Below are 7,115 nucleotides of genomic sequence, written 5' to 3' on the forward strand. Positions count from 1 at the left end.
CATCTATCTTTCTCCCATTCATTTCCTGTTACCACCATCTCCAAAGAACACCTTTCCTTCCTTTATTTTTGCTGAATACTCTCCATCACTGATTCCCCTCTGTCTTACTGTGTCCGACTGAGTCTCCATCTCCTTTTGTCTGTCCTCCCACCACCTACCCAGGACGTCATCCGCTGTAGTAAATCTTGTTCCCTATCCTCTGAGGCTGATGCTGCCTGCAGCTCGATGCAGAGTGATAGATGACACAATATTGAGCCTATGTAAAATTGTGACTGAGATCTAGGGCTCTCATAAGAGTTGGACCCCCTTCATTGCCTGTAGGGAGGGAAATACGGTAGAAGACGGAGGACAGATGTATGTGAGAGCAAAAATGAAGAGAATGAGAAAATTTATAGGGAGCAAGAATTTTAAAATGCTGTATGTGAAGAAATAAAGCTCTGTCATGACTCTCATCATGTGAAATGCAGGCGTCCCGACAAATGAAAGAATTGGATAATTTATCTGTGTGGTGCAAAGTCATTCAGGATTTTGTGTTTAGAACATGGCTGTAGTCTATTGAACTGACCTTGTGGTAAATATAACTGAGTATCATCAGCTTAGCAATTGAACTTTAGGCAGTGCTATCTAATGTTAATGAAAGCGTATTTTATGATGACAATAGCATTCCTTGAAGAAATGTATGTCATCTGCTGCCTTGCATGCCAAAATATTCAACAAGAATCTCATGTGATCAGTTAGCACATATTGTATGTGTTGGAGATGACTCTACCATGTCAGATTTTAGCTTAATACTTGTAAAATTAATTAAGTTATAGCTATAAATGTGTTTGGCTTGACTCCAAAAATGAATCAATTGTTGCTTTCTGGGAGTTTCAATAGAATTTGTGATCTGGTTCACGAGATATTTTGCTAACAGACAGATAAACACATGCACACACAAACCCACAGTAATGACATTATTGTTTGCCTTCAAGAAATATGTGCAATGGTTACAATTAAGGGGAATTTATTTAATCTTAATAAGGTATTTTAGTCTCTGTAATATAATGGAGCTATAGGTGGTATCAAAGAAAGTAGAGACACAAAAGCTTTTTACACCATCAGTCTCTGCTAAGCTGTATTTTTATGCCATATGTCTAACATTTCACAGCAGCATTAAATGTTACTATTCCATTTAAGCTGCTCCTGTTGCCAGGAAACATCAACTTTGACAACATCTCACATCCTTTGTTATAATAATTCTAGCAGTTTTCTGCCCGACAGTCCAACCCTTTGGTGACCACTGATGAATTTTCAGTTAATGATACAAAGACCAAGTACTGATCCTGACGTTTCAATAAAAACTGTGAACTTTCTGTCCCCACATCAACTGTAACTAAAATAAAAAACCTACATAATGAGATCACACCATGTTAGATGTTGGTAATAATAGAAGCAAATCATCAGCAAAGCATTTACGTTGTGTGGGAATAAAGACAGATGTAAAAAATAATTCTACGTGTACAAAAAATACCACATTAAAAGACATGTTTTTTATTTTTTTTTAATGTGTTGGCAGTTATGCAGATATGCAGCATGTTGAATGTGTGAACATAGCCTCAGGTGGTATGTCTGTTGGATGTAGCGAGTCTAATTATAGTCAGGTGCAACATAATGAGCCAACAACACTCCAGGTACAGTGTGGTACTTTTGTGTTCGAATGACATTGTTAGGCTTGTATGTGTTTTTATTAACTATCAGTCTATTTCTCTTTCTGTTCCTAATTATTACTGCCTGACACCAAAGGCAAGAGGTGATGAAGTTTTTGCTCATATCTGTGTGTGTGTGTACTTTTGTTTTTAGTGCTCGCAAAATATCTCTGTACATCTACAACTAATTCATGTTTGGAGTCAATCCCATTAAAGATGGCTGCGACAGCTAAGCAATCTTAGCAAAGACTCAGGTAATTAAGGTAATATTGAGCTAAGATTTGATGTGGTAGTACCTGATAGTCATCCCTAACACACACCTTGTGCATGACATTTTACAGCACTGCATGAGATTTGATCAAAATGGCTGCAACTCCATCATTTCAACATGACATGAAAGGCAGTGAGTGATATGCATTTCATCAAGAATGCTAGTCCTTTTATATATTACCTGATTTTTTCATTTTAATGGAGTGAAAAGCAGAGAAATCTGGCTTTTCTTTTCTAAATGCAGTTCTATGTTCAACAGGTTCAGTAATGACTCACTCTGCTGTTGTTTGTTGCTGGGTTCTGAGAGTACAGTGGCTTTATCAAAACTTTCTCACTGAAAACATCTACCTGCTGAGCGGCAGGCAGGACATAAGTTATGTATTAGGGCCAAAGCTGTGGGGTGCCGGTGTTTAAATCAGAACAAGCTTTTATTTACAGCAGAACACTGGGGTTCCTCAGGTCTGAACAGTTGCTGCTGAAAATCACCAGCTGTCACTTCACTGCATGCTGAGAGGAGACTAGAAAAGGACACACAAAGGCACACATATTAAAGCACGCACGGAAGCATGGAAAATGCATTATTTGTCGCACACACCACGCTGTGCAGGAGGTGTTCGGGGTAAGTAACCTTCTCTTAACTCAGCAGGAAATGGAAGAGTCTTGTTCACTCTTGCTGACTCTATTCACTTTAGCAGGTTGATGGATGATTCAAACCAGTCTTGGGCTGAGTGTAAGCACTGGATCAATCTGTGCTGAGAATGTATTGTGAACCATTTTCATTCAATATACAGTAAATACGTCAGGCTGTGGCTGCGGAGGTATATTCTTTTCACCGGTGTTTTACAATGTACGGATTTATTTTACATAATCTTTATTTTATGGTGGCCTTGAATGTAAATCACAGCAAAGTTTACTGAGAACAGTACTTTGAAAAAAGTCTTTTGTGTTCATCCTACAGACCAACTTGTCCAAACATCAGCATTCAAACACAGCTGTTACTGTTTATTGTTATCACTGAAAATACAAAATGTGACTTTCAGTCGAAAAATTGACTTTTTGCCTAAATTTATTGAAACTGCAACTATAAAATAAGATTAGCAGCCTTTTGTTGACCCATTCACCTCTACTACAACAAAAAAAAAACACTTCACTTTGAATATCATTCCTTTAATGAATGAAAATCCCCTGCTGATGTGTACGGCAAAGTTTTATACAAAGATCTGTGATCTGTTAGCGCTCAGAGTATGTGTGAAGGATGGCTCTCAGCTACTACTACTACACCAGATTTTACCTTAATTTCAGTAAAACTGACTGTGTTGTAGCCATTATTGTGTTTACTAATGTTGATTAGCTGTGGCATCTTAAATCAGGTTAACTCCAAAAGTTAATAAGTTTCAGATGTGCATCCAATGATTACTTCCTAAAGGTTTCATTAAATTCTTTCTAGTTGGTCATGAGATATATTGCCAACAGACAAAAAACAGAACAAAACAAAACAAGAATAACATGCAAACATACAGGCAATTACCCAATTGCCTCCTATTATGGCAGCAGACCATAATAAGTACAATTACGTGGCTTTAATTCAAAAGATGGATTACTGGTAAAATGCACTAACAATTAGGCATAAAATAGGACAAAGTTTCTGATCCCTGTGTGTCGGTTTAACATAAGTAGGATCCAGCCCATCATCTTTCCACACCAGAACAATAGTTCGAGCTATACTTACTGCAAGCAGGACTAAAGTAAATATTTTCAACATTCAGGATCTCTTTAAGCACATATTTGATCTGGCTATTTGTTGGTAATTACAGCTGTTCCAACAGAACCAGATTTTCATTATTACTTTTAAATGAACGTTTCAAAAAGCCCACGTGTGTTTTAGAAAGGGAGTCATTTGTCCCGTTCCATCAGCTGATGAATAATGCACCAATCTGTCACCAGGCCAATAAGCACCCTGCCCTGAGCTGCTTGTAAATGCACAGCATGGCGAAACACACAAAAAACACACTCTGAGACTCACAAAGTCGACTACACACACATAAAAAAACTATAAATAAGCCCTCTGTACAGATGAAGCAACGCTGCACCTCCAGACATGCTCCGAACAGTGATTGATGCTGTGGAGCTCTGTTCACATTTAAAGCCATGAGGCCACTGTAAGAAAATTATTGATAGTGGACTTTACATGCCTTAGAGTTACAGAAAAACAAACATAATAATGGAAACCTTATGCATGATGAAGTGTCATACATTGTTACTTTTTTATTTGGACAGGTGACATTTTTTCATTACAAAACATCACAGAACAACAGAAGTCTCTTTTTTCACTTAAAGTAATGAAGTAAAATGTAACAAAGGGAACAAAGACAGTCATTACAGCAAATTACTACTGTCATGTTTAACTACTAATATCATGGTGTGTATGTGAATTGTCTAAAATGCCTTTCAGGGTTCATCAGGAACACATATTTAAGACATTACTACGACTCAGCCATAAGAGCTGAACAAAAAGGGTCCAAACAGAAACGTTTTGTTTTAAAGCCCTTCATCACCTTCTGGCATCAATTACCCTGTAAGAATTTAGAAATATTTGTACCATTCAAGTATGAATTCTGTTAATACCAGGGTTAAGTAGTATATCTTCACTCCATCTCTGGACTTAAAATATGTTTATTATTTAGCAAAATGTGTAAAACTGGATTGGTTTCTTATTTCTGTAAGATAAATCACTAAAGTATGTTTTATTTACTTAAACTTGTACAATTTCCATTTTGCATGAAAGTTTTTCTTTTATCACTAACTCAATTCCAATTCAAGATGGCTGCCACAACCAACTGATCTTCAAAACTCAAAATGGCTACAACTCAGCCAATTTTACCGCCACTGAGCCAAAGTTTGGTGCGGCAGTAGCTGAGCACCTCCACAACTCGTGATTTGAGTGAAACAGTTTTGCTTAATATTTTGTCAACCCTATTTGTGTGTTAGCAAAATATCTTATGAACCACTGGATGAATTTCAATGAAAGTTTCAGGAACTACTTTTAGCTGTATGTACATCCAATAATTACTTTCTAAAAGATTTGTTTAAAATGTGTCCAATAGTTTGTGAGATATTTTGGTAACAGACAAACAAGCACACACAGACAGGCAGTTAGATATTCACCCACTGCTATCACCCACCAGTCATCCAGTGGGTGATAGTAATATTCTTTTCTTTCTGCCATCATTTTTCTCATAAATTATTAATTTCTATCTCTGCCTTCCTCTCCATTGTTTAATATTTAATCCCTTCTAAATTCATTACAAAAACATCTCTTCAATCACCGTTAGAGCAGCCATTTTCTGTTATGATGACATCAGTCTCTCCGTTCGGTAGCCTTCGGCTCATCCTGACCTGCTGCTCAGACACAAACACTTGTGCTTTTAGAGGAACTTGTTGACATTAAGACACTTAAACAATCCATGTCTGTGGTTTTTCACTCCGAGAGGGCTCGGAGGACGGGAATGTGTCTGCAAAGACAAAGCAGAGTCTGTTCATGTTCCAACGTTTTCTTCAGATGCTGAAATTATTTAACAACTGCAAAACAGAGGGACAGTAAATACAAATATTAGCAGAAGCACTCAAAGAGCACAAACCTCAGTCAGGGGGATAAACAACTGTAGGATCTGAACTGTGATCTGGATCACCACCAACATTTAATTATTTGTTTTTGACAACCCTAACATCCTGAATTGTTTTAAAAATTATAATATGTTCTTACCTATGCATTGTGCTCAACGTATTTATTGGGGAGGAAGCTCAGCTACTATCACACCAAATTTTAGCTTAATACCTTTAAAGTTGATGGAATTACAGCCATTTATGTTTTTCATTTGTGTCAGATTGTAGCACTCATCCTGAATTAGGTTGACTAGTTGTAGATATCAATCCAATGATTACTTTTTAAAAGGTTTTGTTAAAATCCATTCAGTGGATTTCCCCTTTGTTGGCAGGAGATAACAAACAGAACGACACACAACTTTTTGCACCATAAAAGCTCAAGATAGCTCCAGAGTGGTCTGCCACAGATCCGACTTTCATCTGGGTAGGTGGTGTGTGTGTGTGTGTGTGTTTAAGGAGGTGTAGCTGGCACCAGAAGTCAAATGCCTGTTTAGTACTCCCTGTCCTACCACACACACAGTCAACTAACTTTACTGCAACTTTACCCACACACACATAAACACTCACCCGTCAATATGTGCTGGATCAAACAGCCTGCCCACCAGGCCGCCTCTCCCTCTGTGCGCCGTTCAGAGTTAAATCATTCCCTCCTTTCAAAAAGGCTGCAAGTATTTTGAGCAGCGGTCTTTCAACCCTCCTCTATGTCCCTTCAGGTGTCAAGGAGGAAGTGTTCTTGAGATAAAGTAGATCGATGATGGATCGACAGTGTTTTTAAAAATAAATATTTGAAGGACCGGTGCATGTACAGAGCTCACATCGAGAATGAAACAAGAAAAAGTATATTGTTCTTGAATGTACACTTTTGCAAAGTTTTTCACATTACTTTCACTGCACGACTACACTGCTCATTGACAGTCATCTTTCTACGGAAGAGAGGAAACATCACTCTACAGTAAAGCCAGGATCTCACTGGGCTGCAAACAGCTGGCAACTAATTGGTGAGCAGCATTTGAGAGGGAGCCTCCAAGTTGTCTTGTGACTTTAACTGTGGGTCTCAGTTTCCTCTTGTGAATTGCAGAAGTGCACAATCTAGATGCTTGAATTTTGAACACAGAGTGGTCACGGGTGTCTTAAACCCATCTCATTTTTGTTGAGGACATCTCCCACCCATCTCAGGTGATCAAAGGTTGCGTTTTGACACCTGAAGAACATCTCTCCTCTGACAGAAAAAGCCTAGCCCAGGGCCAAAAGGCTCTAACCCCTCTAACTCTGAGGAGACCCTAACCCTAGCCCAGGGCCAAAAGGTCCTAACCCCTTCGACCCTGAGGAGACCCTAACCCTAGCCCAGGGCCAAAAGGCCCCAATTCCTTAAACCCTGAGGAGACCCTAACCCTAGCCCAGGGCCAAAAGGCCCTAACCGCTCTAACCCTGAGGAGACCCTAACTCTAGCCCAGGGCCAAAACGCCCTAACCCCTTCGACCCCGAGGAGACCCT

The sequence above is a fragment of the Kryptolebias marmoratus genome, linkage group LG6, assembly GCF_001649575.2.
Source record: "Kryptolebias marmoratus isolate JLee-2015 linkage group LG6, ASM164957v2, whole genome shotgun sequence".
In the NCBI taxonomy this organism is placed as follows: Eukaryota; Metazoa; Chordata; class Actinopteri; order Cyprinodontiformes; family Rivulidae; genus Kryptolebias; species Kryptolebias marmoratus.